This window comes from Acomys minous, assembly GCF_964271855.1.
Source record: "Acomys minous genome assembly, chromosome: 17".
Taxonomy (NCBI): domain Eukaryota; kingdom Metazoa; phylum Chordata; class Mammalia; order Rodentia; family Muridae; genus Acomys; species Acomys minous.
This window is the reverse complement of record NC_140500.1, coordinates 17,617,554-17,635,166: the sequence shown is the minus strand read 5'-3', so window position 1 is coordinate 17,635,166 and position 17,613 is coordinate 17,617,554. Positions and strand designations below refer to the sequence as shown.

The window sequence follows — 17,613 nt, the reverse complement described above, 5'->3', positions numbered from 1 at the left end:
TTTTTCCTAACATAAAGAAAAAACTTTTTTTTCTTCATTTTGTAAACTAGGTCATACAATGAACTGTTATGTTCTATAATACTATACTACATGTGGATCAAGGAAATCCCCAGTCTCTATATTTATGTATCTAGATAAACAAGGAGCTTCAGTTCAATGGCTATCATTTTATTATAGACTGTTAAAGATGATTGAGATATATTGGTTGATTGTTGGTTGTCTCCTAAATGATAATATACATTGGAATATTCACCACTAATGATATGGTCATAATTGATTACCAGTATGAGCTTTGTTTGTCCTCTTATATTTTTTTCAAAGATGGTCAGTCACCTTATAATTGATCAGATCCTCTAATATGTTCAAAAGTATATTTATAATAAAGTCATGCTAGAAACTGATGTCGTTAATTACAAGATTAAGCTTTGTTTAGTCACTTGTGTTATGTTTTCATGGTTAAGCCTACGATAGGTAACTAAATATAAATAGTTTGTTGTCTTGGCTGTACTTAATAGATGGCTGGTCCTCAAACACTTCAGAGATCTGCTGAATATGACATTTAAATGTTTAATAAATATATTTTACTATAGCTGAGACCCCAGCTCCTAGCAGTGATCCTAAGGTCTCCAAGAAGATAAACAAGGCACTGACTACTCCACCTGGATTGTGATGTGCTAATCACTGAGCAGACTGCCTTAATGCCTTGTCCTCTGCTAGGGCTCAGCATAAACAAACTATGGACAAAGAGGACAGCTGGAAAGTTGCTTGTCCCATGCTACCTAAAAAGAGTAATGTCATTCTCTCTCATGCTCCTCCCCCCACCCTCTTTCTCAGGTTTGCTGAGCCTGACAGCCAAAAACTAATACTGAATGGAACCTGTATGCCCAGTGAAGTCACCAACATCACGGGAGCCTAGTGGGATGGCCAGCTGGATAGTGGGTAAGCCTCTGCCATTTTAATTGATACATGGGATATTTAAAATAGTTCTTGCTATATTTATCATTCTCAGGTCTCTGCTGCATTAAAAAACTGGATTAATAAAAAAGTAAGTTTTTACTTACTGTTCCTTTATCTAAAAGAAACCCACTCTCCTGTTCCAGGTACTCAAAATTGTCTCCTTGCCTACTTGTCTCCTCTCATAAACTTAAAAAGATTTTTATAAGCTTCAAAGAATAACTTGGATTCATCTGACACAAGTCAAGTTGACTCCAGATAAATATACCTACCTGTTCCTAAAACTGCAAAATGTCACCTGGTCTTCGAATTCTTCAACTTCCTGATTTACTAAAAAATGTTAATTCTGTCCTAGTCTATGTTTGTCTCAACAGATTTTCCCTTGGCTGACAGAATCTATGCAGGGATCATCTGTGCACTGTAAGCTGCTGAAAGCTTTCCTGAAAGCTGATGTAAATCAGTCCAGCTGAAGTGATTGCCCCATCTTTCAATTGTATCAACTAACTGGATGCTTCTGATAACTGTCCCATTGCCCAGCCTTTGACCGGCATTTCAGCCTTCCTGGGCCCTGATAATGACATCCTAATGTCAGCTGGAAGTAGTTACAGAAGAAAATAGGTCATCTATTGTGCCACTTAAAAGGCTGAAATGTGAAGTCAAAAAAAAGGTTCCCTGGCATAAGGGATAAATGATCAAGTTTCTTAATGACACAACCTCTTGCCCATGGGATTCACTTCTAATTTTGGAAGACTTACAGAACAATAAAACTTGTTTTAGGTCCCAGATAAAATTGTCTAATCTGCTTGGGATAAAAGAGACTATTCTCTTAAGAGCCCCTAGAGACACTTGGTTTGCATGTACCACAGGTCTTCCCTTGTCTCTTAATAAGCAAGAGATGATTCAGAGCCAACGATTTGACTCTAAGACAAAACTCAAATGCGGAAATGTTGTAACCTGCTTAAACTCTACAGCCCTTCTGTTGAGACATGCTTTAGTTCCTAGCACCACTGTGATTTCTCTGTTAACACCCATTATCGCTCTTAGCATATCAGAAGCCATTTGCCTTCAGTCTTCCATTTTGATCATAAAGTGAAATTAAATTCAAGTTCCCAGGCCTTACATGCCTAAACCAGGAGGGTTCAATGCTTGTTGCTTAGAATACAACAATAGATGATAAATGCCTATTCAGCTTGGTTTAAAAATAAATGAAGTTCTATTAGAGTTAAGACCACAACATCCTGCCATGTTCCTTACTCCCAGAGAACTGGAAAAATCCCAAAGAGCTCCCCTATGCTAAAACCCCAGGCAATCAACTTAAAATGCTTTGCCTAGCTATGTGGACATTGTGCTGAGAAGAAAATTGATTCTTCTTATGTTTAACTGGTCAAAATGATGTAATGCTCCCCACCTGGTTACCTGATTGTTACCTGGCTACAGTTTTCTGTATAAAATCCTGTCTTAGAAACAGACCAGCATCATAGTTTGGCTCCTGAGTCCATAAGGTCCCTGAGCATGGCCAGTCATGGCGTGTGGCGTTCTAATAAACCATCAACATCTCACTGAGATTGGCGATTGAGTGATTCATATGGCAATGCTTGTATTATAAGGACAGCACAGCAGCATCCACGGGTCATGGAGGGGCCATGAACCAGGATGTCAAAGGAATGCACGCAAGGCCGCCAACATGAGGCAGGGATGGAATCTCTGTGATTTACAAACACACAATGAGAGTTTACATTCCAGAGATGCAGTTGAGTTGGCTAACTTGAAACCTCTAAAAGGGTTGTGATTTTTCTCAGGGTAAAGACTGCATGTTATACCAGTTTCTGAAAAACTCATTAATTTCCACTTAGGTGCACGTGGACATCGTTTAGAGTATAACATACACTTCTTGTTAAGGGGAGCTCGTACTGGCCCCGTGATACTGAAGCTGCACATAGAGAAACACGTCAGAGCTTGGAGATGGAGTTTCTCTACTCTAACATGCCCTTCCCCTTTTGTATTAGATCAGTATTTGAGTCACAACAAAATATCAAGGTGAGCATAACGTTGCCATATACCAACAGCCAGTTTCTTCTATTATGAACATCTCACATTAGCAGGCTATGTTTTTTTCAATTGATGAGTATTTATAACATCATTAGTAACCAAGTCCACACTCTAGTCAAGCTTCCTTCACTTGGCCTATATTATCTCCTCTACCCCCTAACCCTGCCTGGGATTTAAGATGGTTTTTACTCGTTTTCTTCTCCTGAAGCGCCTGTTCACCCTGATCTTTTTGCCTTTTATTTATTTTATGCATCTAAATACTTCGCTTTTGAGAGTACTTTAGAATGACTCTTTGGTATTTGAATCACAAAGTCAATTGCAAACCAATTTGCAATTGCAAAATGCAAACCAAAACGAACACAAGCTCTTAGCTCCATTTTCTGCAGGCCTTTCTCACTGTTGGCAGTTGAAAATCTCCTTGCCCAGGTGTCAAAGTCCTCAGAAGTGGAGAACGGGCTCTTCTTGTTTATTAGTCTATTCACTGGGCTCTCTCGTGATGAATGAGAATGTAACAGCATGGTCTGATGCTTTGTATTTGAGTTTTAATCATCCACCCCCCCAGGTCTTCTTGCTGTGTTTTACTAGACTCACATACCCCCAAATGATGTTTGAAATCCTTGCCTCCAAGTTAGCCCTGATTGGCTGAATAAATGCTTACACAATTGGGCGGGGCAGAGGGGAGTGGGTGTGGCCAAAGTTTGAAGGCTTAGAGAAAAGGAGGATCATGGGAAGAAGGATATAGGTACCAGAAGAAGAAGGAAGCAAAGAGCAGAGGTGGGTTAGCATACGTAGGAGCACATGGCCAGATATGCATGGGTGGAGGAAAGCAGCCCAGATGAAGAACATCAGCAAGTATTTGAGTTTATTTGTGGCAAGTAGCCCAGATAGAAAATACTAGAGCAGATGGCATAGTATGGGGGCCTGAGAGGTAGTACAGCTAGCTTACGAGGTAATATCTGCCTTGCCTTAGGTGAGATAAGGCTATTCTAAAATATAACAAGTGTTTGTTTCTTTCATTGATAGTTATGCTATTTAATAAAAAACATCAGCTATTTTGTAAAATACTGCAACACATCATGGTTGCATCTGTGGAAGAAAAGCTACAGTTATCTAGAATCCACATGTATAGACGGGTCCTAGGTGTACCGATGCTAGCTGGCTGGTATGGCCAGGCCTTGGTGAGAAAGCACTCAGTCATTACACTAGCAGTTAGGTGGACAGCTGTTGTGTGCTAATCATACTGTTAGGCAGTGGTAAAACTGTCAGAAAGACAACATAACCTTTGTCTTCATATCCTTTGCTCTCATAGTTTATTCATTTTGAAAATAATAAAAGCAGGAAATGTCTGGGTTTTATCTAGAACTCTCTACTCCCCACCCCTGCTTTACACTGTGAGCTAAGAGCCACAGAACAAAGAGCTTCCTCTGTGACCCTGGCAGCTGCTGCAGGGTTTTTCCCAGAACTGTTTGCTAAGCCCAACCCATCTGTTGCTGGCTGATGGCCACATCTAAAATCCTTGAAGCCTTCCAACAAACCCCGGTCCTTCCCTCCCCCAGCACAGTGTGCCTAAACTAAGATCACTTTTGTCTTCCTTTCCCCAGGTTAGTTCACAACACTCTAGTCTTGCTTGTAGGTCACCCTGGACTTTAGGGATTTTATTTCCATGTAGACCAGCCTCATCTCAGGATGTGTGAGAAATGACTTGTGGAAACTCCCTAGCTGGGGCTTTTGGGAATGATTCTGACCCCTTGAATTACACAGAGTGATACATCATGTTAACATGTGGTTTTGTTTTCCGTGATACTGATATAGTATCCAGAGGGTTATAAATGCTAGATCAATACTCTATTACAGAGTGCTGATCTATATGCCTGGCCTTCTTCATCCTTGGCTTTTTAAGAAAGGTTCTCACTGACTTGTCCAGACAGGCTTTGAACTCACTCCTTAATTCAGACAAGCCATACTTAACTGACTTTCTCACAGCATATTTGGAATATCCTGATGATAGACCACTGTGATACAAGGGCCACAAGAATTATTATGCCCCTATTAAATGCATCCATGGAATTAAAAGCCTGGGGAATTTTCTGGCACCAACGAGGAGGTGGAGGAGGATGAGTAGGTGAGATCATGTCTATGGGAAGAACAAGAAACAGACCAGGAAGGTATAGAGAGATTTCTGTTTCAGAGAAATACAGGGTAAAGTTACTTGGTAAAGGAAGTTGTATCAACTTTCTCATGCTATGACAAAGCACCTGATGTGGTCCACTTAGAAACAGAAGAGGCTCATTCGGTAGCAGTTGCATAGGTTTCAGACCATGACTGTTGGCCTCATTGCTTCTGGGCCTGTGTTAAATCAGGCAGCCCATCAGGATCAGGGGTTATGAGGTAGATCAGAATTTCCCAACCCACCCCAGGTAAGAAGTGAAAGGAAAAGCACGAAAGACCTCACATAATCTGCAGAAACTGCAATCCAGGGTCAGTGGAGATTCTTAAAAAGAAGCTACGTCTGCAAAGACTGGCTGATGAGAATTTCAGCAGTACAGAGAGGTTGGTATGTTGTGACAGACCAGAAGAACTGAAATTGGATTTCAGGGTCTCTGGGGCAAAGGTTAAGAAATACGCCTACAGGAAAGACCAGGCATGATAAATGTCTGACCAGCTGTGGGGAGAAGCCAGTCTTGCTGCGTTCCTTTCCACCCATAGCAGGTATGGTTGGTAGGAAACCAGCCTACAGAGAGAACAAAGAGAACCAGGGCCATTTGCAGTTTTGGTGCCCTCTCACAACCAGTCATTTTAAAACACAACATCCCCTTTCATATCTCAACCAATAAGCAGTTGCCAGGCTGGAACTCCCCTGCTTTGGGCACACTGAGAGGGAAAGGGACTTATAAATTACCCTCAGCTCAGAGCTACATGTTCTTCTCCTGGTCCCACTGTGTTGGTGACTGTCAGAGCCAGACTCCAGCCGCAACTAAAGATCCTCTTGTGCTTGCATCGGTTTCGCCTCCTGGTGGTCTTTTGGGGAGTCTTGTGAAATAGGCACAGCAGCTGCAAGTCTGGAGGCTAACTACCTCATCTCAGGCCACCTTTAGCCCTGAATTCCTAGACTACTTCTGTGTTGATCTAACACACCCTGTGACTAGTAGAGAAAAGACTGTTGGAATATATTAGCTTAGTAGACTACTAGGTCCCACAAGATAATAATGTCATCAGATAGTACCTGAGGGCCCTAGGAGAGACTATTGCTCCCTGTCTCTCTGATGAGCCTACCAGTGTATTTTAAACTCACCTTGATTTATGACGTTCTTTGTTCTGTCAAAGTATAAAACTTCACAAAATTGTTTCCATGCTGGATCATGGAATTTGGAGTAACCTGAATCTGTGTTCCTGCGTCGTGTCACTCCAAATGGTTTCACAATAAACTACTTCTTATTCCCTTTATGGTGAGAGCTGTGTTCTTGCATTGACACCAGTGATTAAAACTCTTCCCAGTAGACTCCAGGTCTTAAAGTTTCTGTTATTTCTCAACCAACTGTGCCAAGGCACATAGGCTGCTGGGAGACATTTAATATAGAAACTTTAGCAGAGGTTAATTGGAAACTGTTTAATCCCCTCGAAAAGCAAAACAACAACAAAAGACAAAAGCTACACTGGAACTAGTTTTCTACATAATTTATTATCCTACCAAAGCTACAGGCACTCAAAAGCAAGCTTTAACTTTTTCAGTTGTTTGGTGGCTAACTTCATTCCTTTGACCCACTTAAAATTCTTCTCAGGTAAATGAGTCCTCACCCTTCAAGCGTTATATACAAAGGGATATGTATTTTATTCCCAGAACTGGGAAGAATCAGCCATGTAGGTCCTCCACAGAATGGGGTGTTTCTGTGTCAAGAAACATGGTGTTCTGGTGATTAAGATCAGCTACCTCAGGGGGAAGTGCCGCTGACCACAGGAACATAACAAGGACAGGTAGGAGGCTCTGTACAGACTTGAATAACAGCTAATGAGGAAGATCTTGGCTCTGTGAGAACAGAAAGGCATTTCTCTGCTTTGTTAGACAAATATGGGTGTTGGCTGTTTTAACTGGAGAGTACCTTTGGCAGAAGCCAGGATCACAGACAGCCTCTGGGGTTGGCAGCAGTGTGTGGAATGTTAAGCCTGGGCGGCTTTCTTAACCACATTGGGTTATACTGCAACTAGCTACAATTAACAGGCATTGGCTCTATCTAGTTTTTTTCCTGTTTCTTTATAGGGTATTATTATTTGTTACTTTTATTTTGTCACAGAAGGGAATAACATAACTGCAAAATAAAATTCTCTTTCTAAGGAAGTCAATACTACGGGCCTCTTCAAGCATGCATTAGAGACTCATTTGGACTACAGGTTGTTCCTGCAGCAGCATATTTTTCTAAAAATGTGTTTAAAGTTTATTCTTTGAGAATATCATATACAAGACACAATATTTTTTGATCTTAATCCTCCCACACCTTACCTCCAGCTCTTCTGTTTCTGTCTCTTATCCCCTCCCAATTTCACATTCTTTTCAGAGCTGCATCTCTGAAGAAAGCTGACCCTCATCTCCTGTCACCACTGCCATTAGCTCCTTGGTGAGGGGTAGAACCCTGTGAGTCCCTTTCTTAGCCTAGTCCCATGTTTTTCTTTAATTATGTTTGATTTTCTCCTTCCTATCAAATATTTTAGTAGGTTTCTGTCTTTTAATCATAGATGGACGAAGTTGATCTCCATTGCCCTCTGATGGCTACATGCAAATCCTGTGAGAAGAACCTCAGTGAGGCATGCCTTAAGCAAAATTGTGAAGAGTGTCAGTAGTAATTTTACTTCTTTTTTTTGCATTGTTCCCACCCTCTTACAGGAGATCCCACTTTGCAATTGCGAGGTTTCATTACCATCCTTTTCACCAGAGTTGCAAACATCAGAATTTCCCCATCTTTCACTTTACCCACCCCCTTTGTCCCATAACCTCTTATACATCAGCCAGCGTTTGCATAACAAGTACTATCTACAAGGACCAGGCTACTTCTTTTATTTAAAAAAGAGGGCAAAGAAAGAAAATAAAATAAAAGAAAAGAAAAGAAAAAGAAAAACCCTAACTATTGGTCTTAGACTCACAAAGGTCTGAGACAGTGCTGTTCCATGCCATCCCAGTGGCAAAACTTATTTTTCAGTTTTCTTGAAATTGTTTCTTCTTCTCATAGCGTTTTCCATTGTGTGGGTGTATGTGTGTGTGTGTGTGTGTGTGTGTGTGTGTGTGTGTGTGTGTGTGTATGTGTGTGTGTGTGTGCGTGTGTGTGTGTGTGTGCTGTGTAGCTCGATGTGTTTGATAATTTTGTGAACATTGGCATATAAAGTCCATCACATGGTGTAGATAGGACTTCTGAGAAAACCACTCACAGATTAACGTCAGCATACTATCACTTCTTTCAGTTACAGGAAACCAGAAGTATCTTGAAAATCACCCAGAACAGCAGCTGTTGAGTTGCAGTTGGAGGAAGTGCTGAAGAGCTCTGTTTTTCATTATCTGCAGGAGGCATAGAGTGGTCTGGTCTCCAGGGTCTCCATAATCCCTTATATCCAACTGAGCCCAGCCCCATTCCTTCCTCTGGGTCCTATGCAGTGCAGGTACAGTCTGTGGATCAGGACTTGAAGGTGGAAGAAAGAACAAATATTTCTCATCTCATTTCTGCACTTCCCAGCCAGTTACCTAGAGCTACCAGCAACCAATTCTAAAGACAGGCTTATTTGTCCCACTGACAGCTAAGAGGAGAGAAGGAAGGTATTGAGACAAAGAAAGTGACTTCACTAAAACAACAAGACAAAACTGCTCAATATGAAAAAGAAGAAAAATAGAAGGATTTCTTCCACATAGCAGGTAGGGAGGAGGGGCTCTGAGGGCATCAACGGGTAGAAAAGGGGCACAGGGCAGGTTAGCAGCCATGTTAGACCTTTCCTTCCTCTCTGGCCGGAAGAACACAATGGACTCAGACTCCCTGTAGATTCAGGAAGGGCTTACAAAGGCCACCAGATGTTCTGGGACCTGCACATCTAGAGAAATATTTGGCACTCAGCATAGCAACCACCTATGCAGGGTCTCTCTTGAGTTTAGTTTCTAGAAAAAAAAAAAGTCAGACCAGTTCAAGTTTGGGAAGGAAACCTTTCCAGAACTTCGTCAAGGATGAACATTGATGGATTGCCACCCTTTCTCTCTACTCTGACTCTTTTCCTTTATGGAAGAGCAGCCAAACTCCATTGTCACTTGGGGGGGGGGCGGGGAGGTCAGAGACAGCACATTTAATCAATGTTCCAGGAAGAGGAACAAACAAACGGATGCAGTGACCTCAAGCTCATTGTTGGGATCCCAACAGGGCTTTGGGCATAAATAGATGCAGAATTAGGGAACCAGATGGTTCTCTCAAGAAACAGGGCTTCTTCAAACCAGCCACAAGAACAAAAACTGTGCTAGTCACCAACCACAGCACAGTCGGACAGAGAGTTAGGAAGCCCTCTGGACCCAGTACCAGTTTTTCCTACATTTAAACCCAAGCTGGTACCAGTTTCCCAAAAGACAGGATTAAGTTCCTGTTCCCCAAATGGGCATTTTGATTGAGCCCCTTGCCTCTCCATCATTGCTCTGGTGTGGAATACATTAGAACCTCAGAGTTTAGGGACAGCTCGAGGTGCAGGCCTCCTGTTACAACCTGACCCATTAATTCCAGTGCTAGAGCCGCAGACTACACCACAAGTGCTTGCCCATGCCTAAGGGTAGTAGAGAATTCCCTGGGTACTGACTTAGTGAATCAGGGAATCTGTAAACCAGGCCCAGTGAGAGCAGACGCTTAGAGATTTCACTGCAGAGAAGGGCAAAGCCGATGCCTTAAAAACCACCTCTATAAGGCAGAAGACACTGTCAACATGTGGGGAGGCCTGGTGGCACTCAGAGAAAGAATAAGCAGGCTACCAAGATGAGACTTGATAGCCTATGACCATACGGGGGTGGGTGGTTCATAGACCTAGGGGAGGGGAATAGTGTGAAAGTGGGAGGGAGGGGGGAATGGGAGGATATAAGTGATGAGATAACAGTTGAGATGTAATCTGAATAAGTTAATAACAAAAAAAAAACCCCAAACCACTTCTGTATGGCTTGTTTCAGTTGCCAACTTCACACAATCTAGAATCACTTGCAAAGGGAGTTTTCATGAGGCGTTATCTAGATCAGGTTAGTGGGTGGGTACATCCAGGAGAGGCTAGAGTGAGAAAATCATCCCACTGAGGGAACATCATTCTCTGGCCAGGGGGTTTTTGAACTGTATGAGAGAGAAGCAGAGCTGAGCATTAGTGTGTGGGCATCCTCTCATTTTACTTTCTCTCCACTGCTGTGGTTTGAATGAGGAATGTCTCTTACAGTCTCATCTATCTGCACACTTGGTCCCTAGTTGGTGCTCATGTTTGGGGGAGGTCATGGAACCTTTAGGAGGTGTGGCCTTGCAGCAGGACACCACGGTTGGTGGTGGGCTTTTAAGAGATTTTAGGCAATGAACTGAGGAGACAAAACAAATTGGGCAAAGACAGACACTTAGCACCCCAAAATAGTATGACTATGAAAACCCACAAGACAACCAAGTCACTGGGCCTGCAAAAATGATACTATATATTCTTCATGGAAAATATGGGTGCTTTCCTCGAGACTGAATTGAAAATTGCACCAATGTAAGAAAAGACGGGGAGTGGGGTTGGGGGAAGGCACAATGCACAGTAAAAACATCACTGCTCCTTATACCAGGAATTATCTGCTCTATAGACAATTTCAGACCCAAGCAAGAAGCCTGAAATGAAGGTAGTTGATCTGACTCACTGGGCTCTGCTGCAAGGGCCAGTGACCTGAGTTTTTTTCCTGGCACACGCGTATGGTAGTAGGAGAGAGAAGCAACTCTCAAAAGTTGATCTCTAACCTCTACATATAACCACACATGCACACATATACACATAGAGACACATACACACACATACAAACATGTATGTGTTGAAAACTGGAGGGACTACTCACTCTGAGACCAGAGAGCATCAGATGTACAATGCAGGGGGCAGGAGAGAGCCCTTGCTAGTCTGTGCAGTGACTAGCCTGAATGCCACTCCCAAATGTCAGAGAGATGCGGCTGCAGCTTCAGTTGCGCCACGTCAGTAGGTATGACCAATGGGCAGCTTAATGCTCAGAAAGAAGGTTTCAAACTCCCCAATTCTTCTCCCTTCCTTCCAAAGCAAAGAACACCAGGAGGGATGAGGGGCTGGAGAGACGGCTCAACAGTTAACAGCACTTACTGCCCTTGTAGATGACAGATGTGTTCGCAAGCACCTTCTTCAGGCAGCTCACAACCACCAGTTATTGCGGTCCCCCAGGGTTCAGTGCCCTCTCATGAGCAATGCAGGCACTTGCTGAGCTGAGCTGAGTGGAGCTGAGCAGGTGCAGGCAGGCACACAGGATGCTCAATTCCTCTCCTCTTTTTAACCCCCTCTCTCCTCCCCTCTCCTCCTCTCTGCTTCCCTCTCTTCCTGTCCTCTCCTTTCCCCCTCCCCTCCAGATATTGTCAAGAATAAGGTGCAGTTTTTAATGAAATTTCCAGTATTAGTATCTGAAGGTGTTATAGAAGCTTACCACATTTAAAAGAATTAAAACGATGTATTTATAAGGCATGCAAGCACCAAGTTTCATAAAGAAGACTTACTGTTACTTCTGTTCTGAAGAAGTGCCATAAAAGACGTTTAATGCTATCAAAACACGAAGCATTTGCTATCCTTCCTCTGAGTGCCAGGAAGAGACTTGACACCCTATGAGCATATACAGGGGGAGGAGGTCCCCCTCAGTCACAGCCATAGGGGAGGGGAGTAAGGGGGAAATGGGAGGGAGGAATGGGAGGATACAAGGGATGGGATAACAATTGAGATGTAATATGAATAAATTAATAAAATATTTTTTAAAAAACATGAAGCACTTTAATGATGGAAAGTAAACATGTGATTATAACTTGTTGCCACTAGTAGGCAGCACAATGCATCAGCTAAAGCACACCCAAACATATAAAACAAAACAAAACAAACGAACAAACAAACAAACAAAAACCCCAAAAACCCCGAATTCTCTGACTAAACAATCCAAACTAACTTTCCAAATCACAGACCAAACTGAAATCTCTCTGTCTTGACTATATCACAGTGGAGCATTGAAAACCATCGGAGCTTGTTGAAGTATCTTTAACATGTTCTCATCCGGACATCTCTTCTCGAAAATTCCATTTTCAGAAGCAGGACTGCTGGGAGATTTTGTAAGAAAACAACAGTGTTAAAAGCAGTAGAAACATTGTCGTCGAGAGCCTAAGCTTTAAAGGCTGAACCTTCTCTCCAGCCCTAGGCAGCTCCCAGCTTCACGTGGGTCCCTAGGAAAGGGAGCAGGAGCTTTCTCTAACAAGTCCTCTGCTGCCCTCTGGCGGTGCTGCCTCTCTAGGCCACAGGGGGAGAGCATGAGCTCAGTCCTGATGTGACTAATGTGCTGGGGTGAGTTGTTGTTGGTGGACACTCCCCTTTCTGAGGAGTAGTGGAGGGAGTAAAGGGAGAGAAGGGAGGGATAGTGAGACTGGAAGGAAAGGAGGGAAGGGGCTATGATTGGGATGTAAAGTGAATAAATAAATTAATTAAAAAAGGAAACCCACAAAAATAAAATAAAATATACAGACAGACATTATACATTTTTTAAAAAAGCTATAGAAATAGAACTATTTGCTAATGGACAGAGGCTCACAAAGTCTATTAGCACCCACCTCTCTGCCCGTCTTGCATTAGTGTCTGTGTCTACATGACTTAAAGGTCATTGCGAATTCGCTATTTCTGACTGCTGATGTTCATGCTTAATGATAAATATAGTTCAAACATGATGTGTGGTACAGGCTCAGACAACAGATGAAAGAGTCAAGATTGTAGAGAGTTGTAGAAATAACATTTCATATTAGTTTACATTGCAGACAAAGCTACTAGCGAATTGGAAAATATCAGAATGGACCCGTGTGTGATTCCGTCACAGAAAATAAACACGGGTATTAAAGAAGCAGGGAGTGGGAGGTGGTGTGGGCGTGGGGACAGTGAGTGTGTTTCTCTTTTCTCATAGAGCTAAGTGTAAAATAGAAGCTTACAGAACCCTAATAGTCAATTCAACATTTGCTTTAAGAACTACTGCATTCCTGCCAATGTGGCTAGAGTTATGGATTAGGTGAAGTTACTTTCACAAGCATTTTTCTTCCCAGATAAAACCACTTGATTCCTTTTCCCACATTTGTGTTTTGTTTTTTGGATTTTTGTTTGTTTGTTTATTTGTTTTTTTTCAAGACAGAGTTTCTCTGTGTAGCCTTAGCTGTCCTGAACTAACTTTGTAGACCAGGTTGGCCTTGGGAACTCACAGAGATCCACCTGTCTCTGCCTCCCAAGTGCTGGGATTAAAGGTATATGCCACCACCACCTGGCCTTCCTCACATTTGTTATGCAATAGTAGTCTCTTGGGGGTATTGGTCTGGTTGCTGCCCAAATGAACACACTCCCGTACCCCCAAATGATGTTTGCAACCTTGCTTAAAAATGCCTTCCTGTTTGACCAATAAAAAACCAACAGACATGGGCAGTGAAAATGGGATAGGTGTGGCTTAGGTTTGTAGGCCTTGAGGATAGCGAGGATCTGGGGAAGAGAGAGAGGAAGAGGAGAAGGAAAAGGAAGGAGGCTGCTGCCATGGGTTAAGTGGAGAAAGAAGCATATGGCCAGCATGGATGGAGGATTTGGCCCAGATGAAGATCATTAACAAGTATTTGGGATTATAGATGGGAGGTAGCTGGATAGAAATTATTAGAAGCAGATGGCATGGGATGAGGGCAGAGAGATATGGAAGGTAGTTTGGGTGATTAATATCTGCCCTGCCCCAGGTGAAGCAAGGCTATTTGAAAATATAACTTGTTTATGTTTTTATGGATTGATAACTGACTAGAAAATATTACCATAATAATTATAGGGCTAGTGATGAACATTTATTAGACACTACCTTTAAATTAACAACACTAGTCTTCTATGATGTTGATATAATGGCACATCTCCATCTTGTGTCTGCATCTTTTTTCCAGTATTACTACTATTTATAAAGTAAACATTTAAAATGAAAACCTCTTGTACAGATTGTCACTTATAAACCAAAAATGAAGACAGGTTTGGTAGCAACCTTTCTCCTCCTCCTCCTCCTCCTCTTCTTCTTCTTGTACCTTTTCTTCCTCCTCTTCATCCTCCTGTTTCTTCCTCTCTTCTCCCCTTTTTCTTCTCCATCTTCCAAGCACATATTAACTTCAATTTTCCTGCCTCCCCCTGCTTATTTCTGGGGTTAAATGGAGTGACAGTCTCAGTTCCTTTTCTACTGCTGTGATAAGACACTAGGACCAAGACAACTTACACAAGAAAGGGTACATTTTGAGGCTTATAGTTTCAGAGGGTGTCTTATTTGCTTTTCTATTGCTTTGAAGAGACAACATGATCAACACAACTTATAAACGAAAGCGTTTAATTGGAGGCTTGCTTACAGTGTCAGAGGGTGAGTCCGTTATCTTATGGTGGGGAGCAGTTAGCCATGGTGCTGGATCAGTAGCTGAAAGCTTACCTGACTTACAAGTAGAAGAGGAGAGAGAGAGAGAGAGAGAGAGAGAGAGAGAGAGAGAGAGAGAGAGAGAGAGACAGAGAGAGAGACAGAGAGAGAGACAGAGAGAGAGACAGAGAGAGAGACAGAGAGAGAGACAGAGAGAGACAGAGAGAGAGACAGAGAGAGAGAGAGAGAGAGGGAGAGGGAGAGAGAGAGAGAGAGAGAGAGAGAGAGAGAGAGAGAGAGACAGAGACAGAGACAGAGAGAGAGACAGAGAGAGAGACAGAGAGAGAGAGGGAGAGAGAGAGAGAGAGAGAGAGAGAGAGAGAGAGAGAGAGAGAGAGAGAGAGAGAGAACTGTGAATGGCGTGAGCTTTGGAAGCTGCAGACCTCTATCTAGTCACACACTTTCCCCCAATGAAGCCGCTCCCTCCAGTCATTCTCAAGCAGTTCCACAAAACTGTAGACCAAGTATTCAAATATATGAGCATATGGGGGCCATTCTCACTCACATAGTCGCCATGTGGAAGACTTCACTATAGGAATACAAATATAGGAGTATTTTAGGAACATTAGAAGAAAGGCAAAGGTTAATCTCAGGGAGTATCCGTGGTGTTTCCAAGGGCAAAGCCTGCCAAGACTGCTTTCACCTGTGACAAAGTTTACAATCTTTCCTACACATCCCCCTAGGCAGAGAGGAAAGAGGAGCAGCAGGTTCAGACCAGGCTTGAGTGCATGTGGATCGGAAAGAGGATCAGTGAACAGGCCGGACCAGCACACAGGCCAGAGACACCTAGGGACCCGTCCCCTGGAACAGATACGGGAAGGCTCACTCTTTTTTCACTTTAACCTGTTTTCCCTATTGTGTAAGCTAGTTGGGTTGCATAATAAAGTTTAACTGTTAAGAAACAGAGCCAACGTAACATAAGTGTAAGTTCTAAAACCTTCTGTAGCTAGGAGAATGCACACTAGCTCTGCTGAAAGAGTAACTCAGAACAGATGCCCAGAGTAGATCATGTGTTACATCTTCTGTTTCAAAGATAAAGTCATGTAAGCTGTGTGGTCATAATGGATACCAAGTTCAATAACTAAAGAGAAACCCTCAGCTACAAGGGCAGGTGGGTGTGGACACACAGCAGAGTGTCCATAGCCAATTTCCTTTTGTTCATTTGGCCTCACAGAACTTAGAGTTTGTCACTGACCATCGTGCACACCTCCAATATAATATGGACAAATTAAGAGTCCATGGCAATGCAATGACATTTAGCACCCCAGGGCATAAGTGTGAATCATCCCCTGTATGTGTGCAGCACACGTGTGAAGAGGAGAGGACAACTTCATGGTGTTGACTTTCTTTTTCTTTCTTTCTTTTTTTGTTTATTGTTGTAAATGGTCTTTTGGAAAATTTAATTAATTTATTCAGATTACAACTCAATTGTTATCCCATCACTTGTATCCTTCCATTCCTCCCTCCATCCTGCTTTCACTCTATTCCCCTCTCCTAGGTCTATGACTGAGGGGGACCTCCTCCCCCACTATATGGTCATAGGCTATCAAGGTTCATCTTGGTAGCCTGCTTATTCTTTCTCTGAGTGCTACCAGGTCTCCCAACTAAGGGGGAGGTCGTCAAATATGGGGCACTGGAGTTCATATCAGAGTTACCATTAGCAAATGTACACACTAACATGTCCCCAAGTAACCTGATGCCTGGCATGGGATCCTGCCTCATATCTCAGCTTTCAGTTTCCTATCTCAAGACAATACATATTTAACAGAACAAACAACACTCCAACTCCTGACCCTTCCTTACCAGGGTGTCTATTTGAGCCAGATGGGCCTCTAGTTCCATGCAGAAGGTCTGGCTGAATGTCCAGTTTCTCATGTCTTCATAAAAATAGACACATTTACTTTCAAATCCAATCCAGTCTCTTCAACAGTTGTCATAGCAAGGTCCAAGGCTCTCAATGGCCAGGTTTTCCTTTCTCACTAAAATGCAAACAGTGACATAAAAACATCATAATGGAACATTTCCCTGTCTGGTATCTTTTTCTTTTTTTCTTTTTTTAATTTTTTATTAATTTATTCTTGTTACATCTTAATGGTTATCCCATCCCTTATACCCTCCCATTCTTCCCTCCCTCCCATTTTCCCCGTATTCCCCTCCCCTATGACTGTTCCTGAGGGGGAACCTCCTCCCCCTGTATATGCTCATAGGGTATCAAGTCTCTTCTCGGTAACCTGCTGTCCCTCCTCTAAGTGCCACCAGATCTCCCCCTCCAGAGGACATGGTCAAATGTGAGGCACCAGAGTACGTGAGAAAGTCATATACCACTCTCCACTCAATTGTGGAGACTGTTCTGACCATTGGCTAGATCTGGGTAGGGGTTTAACGTTTACCACCTGTATTGTCCTTGGATGGTGCCTTAGTTTGAGCAGGACCCCTGGGCCCATATCTGCCTACCATAATGTTCTACTTGTAGGTTTCTAAGACCCTCTGGATCCTTCTACTTTGCTATTCTCCCATGCTTCTTTCATCCAGAGTCTCAATGGGATGTCCTCCCCTCTGTCCCAGTTTGTGGAGAGCTGCGATGTGCCGCGCCTTAACATGGCGCAGGCTTCCGCCTTCCGCCATCCCAACTGCAAGCACTCTCTAAGATAAACAAGTCCTTATATGGCAAAAGGCTGTGCAAGGGTAGCTGGTGATCTGATGACGAGCAGTCCTGCTCTGACGCGGACCTATGAGGAGGTGACGCCTAGCATGAGCTGATTGGTCCTTGAGTTGTCCTTAAGCTTGGCCCTTCCCTTCTTTGGGGCCATTCCCACTAAGCTTAACCCTGAGTAAAGATCTCGAGAAGAAGTCTGGTTGTTGGCGTCTTATTTATGCTGGACGGTGCGGCACCGACACCAGTTTCCTGGTAAGTGAATGCTTTCATGGGA

General features: G+C 43.0%; 2 protein-coding genes and 2 long non-coding RNA genes across 6 annotated transcripts in view; 2 read left to right on the top strand and 2 right to left on the bottom strand.

Annotated features, from left to right (window-relative positions):
• LOC311588640 overlaps positions 1-11,732 on the bottom strand; it is a 29,918-nt gene extending 18,186 nt beyond the window's left edge. Inside the window, exon 1 of one of the 2 annotated variants that reach the window (XR_014776280.1) lies at positions 11,069-11,732. This is a non-coding gene — a long non-coding RNA (uncharacterized lncRNA). The remainder of the gene's footprint in view (positions 1-11,068) is intronic. The other variant, XR_014776281.1, reaches the window with a different exon arrangement.
• Positions 1-17,613, top strand: part of LOC311588637 (C-type lectin domain family 2 member D-like) — a 116,242-nt gene that overhangs the window by 32,367 nt on the left and 66,262 nt on the right. The window lies entirely within an intron of this gene.
• On the bottom strand, positions 11,877-17,332 carry LOC311588641. Its single transcript, XR_014776282.1, has 3 exons — positions 17,276-17,332; positions 16,487-16,662; positions 11,877-12,329 (listed from the first exon to the last, which is right to left on the bottom strand). It is a non-coding gene; the product is annotated as an uncharacterized lncRNA (long non-coding RNA).
• KLRF1 (killer cell lectin like receptor F1) overlaps positions 14,258-17,613 on the top strand; it is a 163,850-nt gene continuing 160,494 nt past the window's right edge. The window contains exon 1 of one of the 2 annotated variants that reach the window (XM_084766497.1): positions 14,258-14,632. The gene's annotated coding sequence lies outside the window, so the exon portion shown is untranslated. The remainder of the gene's footprint in view (positions 14,633-17,613) is intronic. The other variant, XM_084766498.1, reaches the window with a different exon arrangement.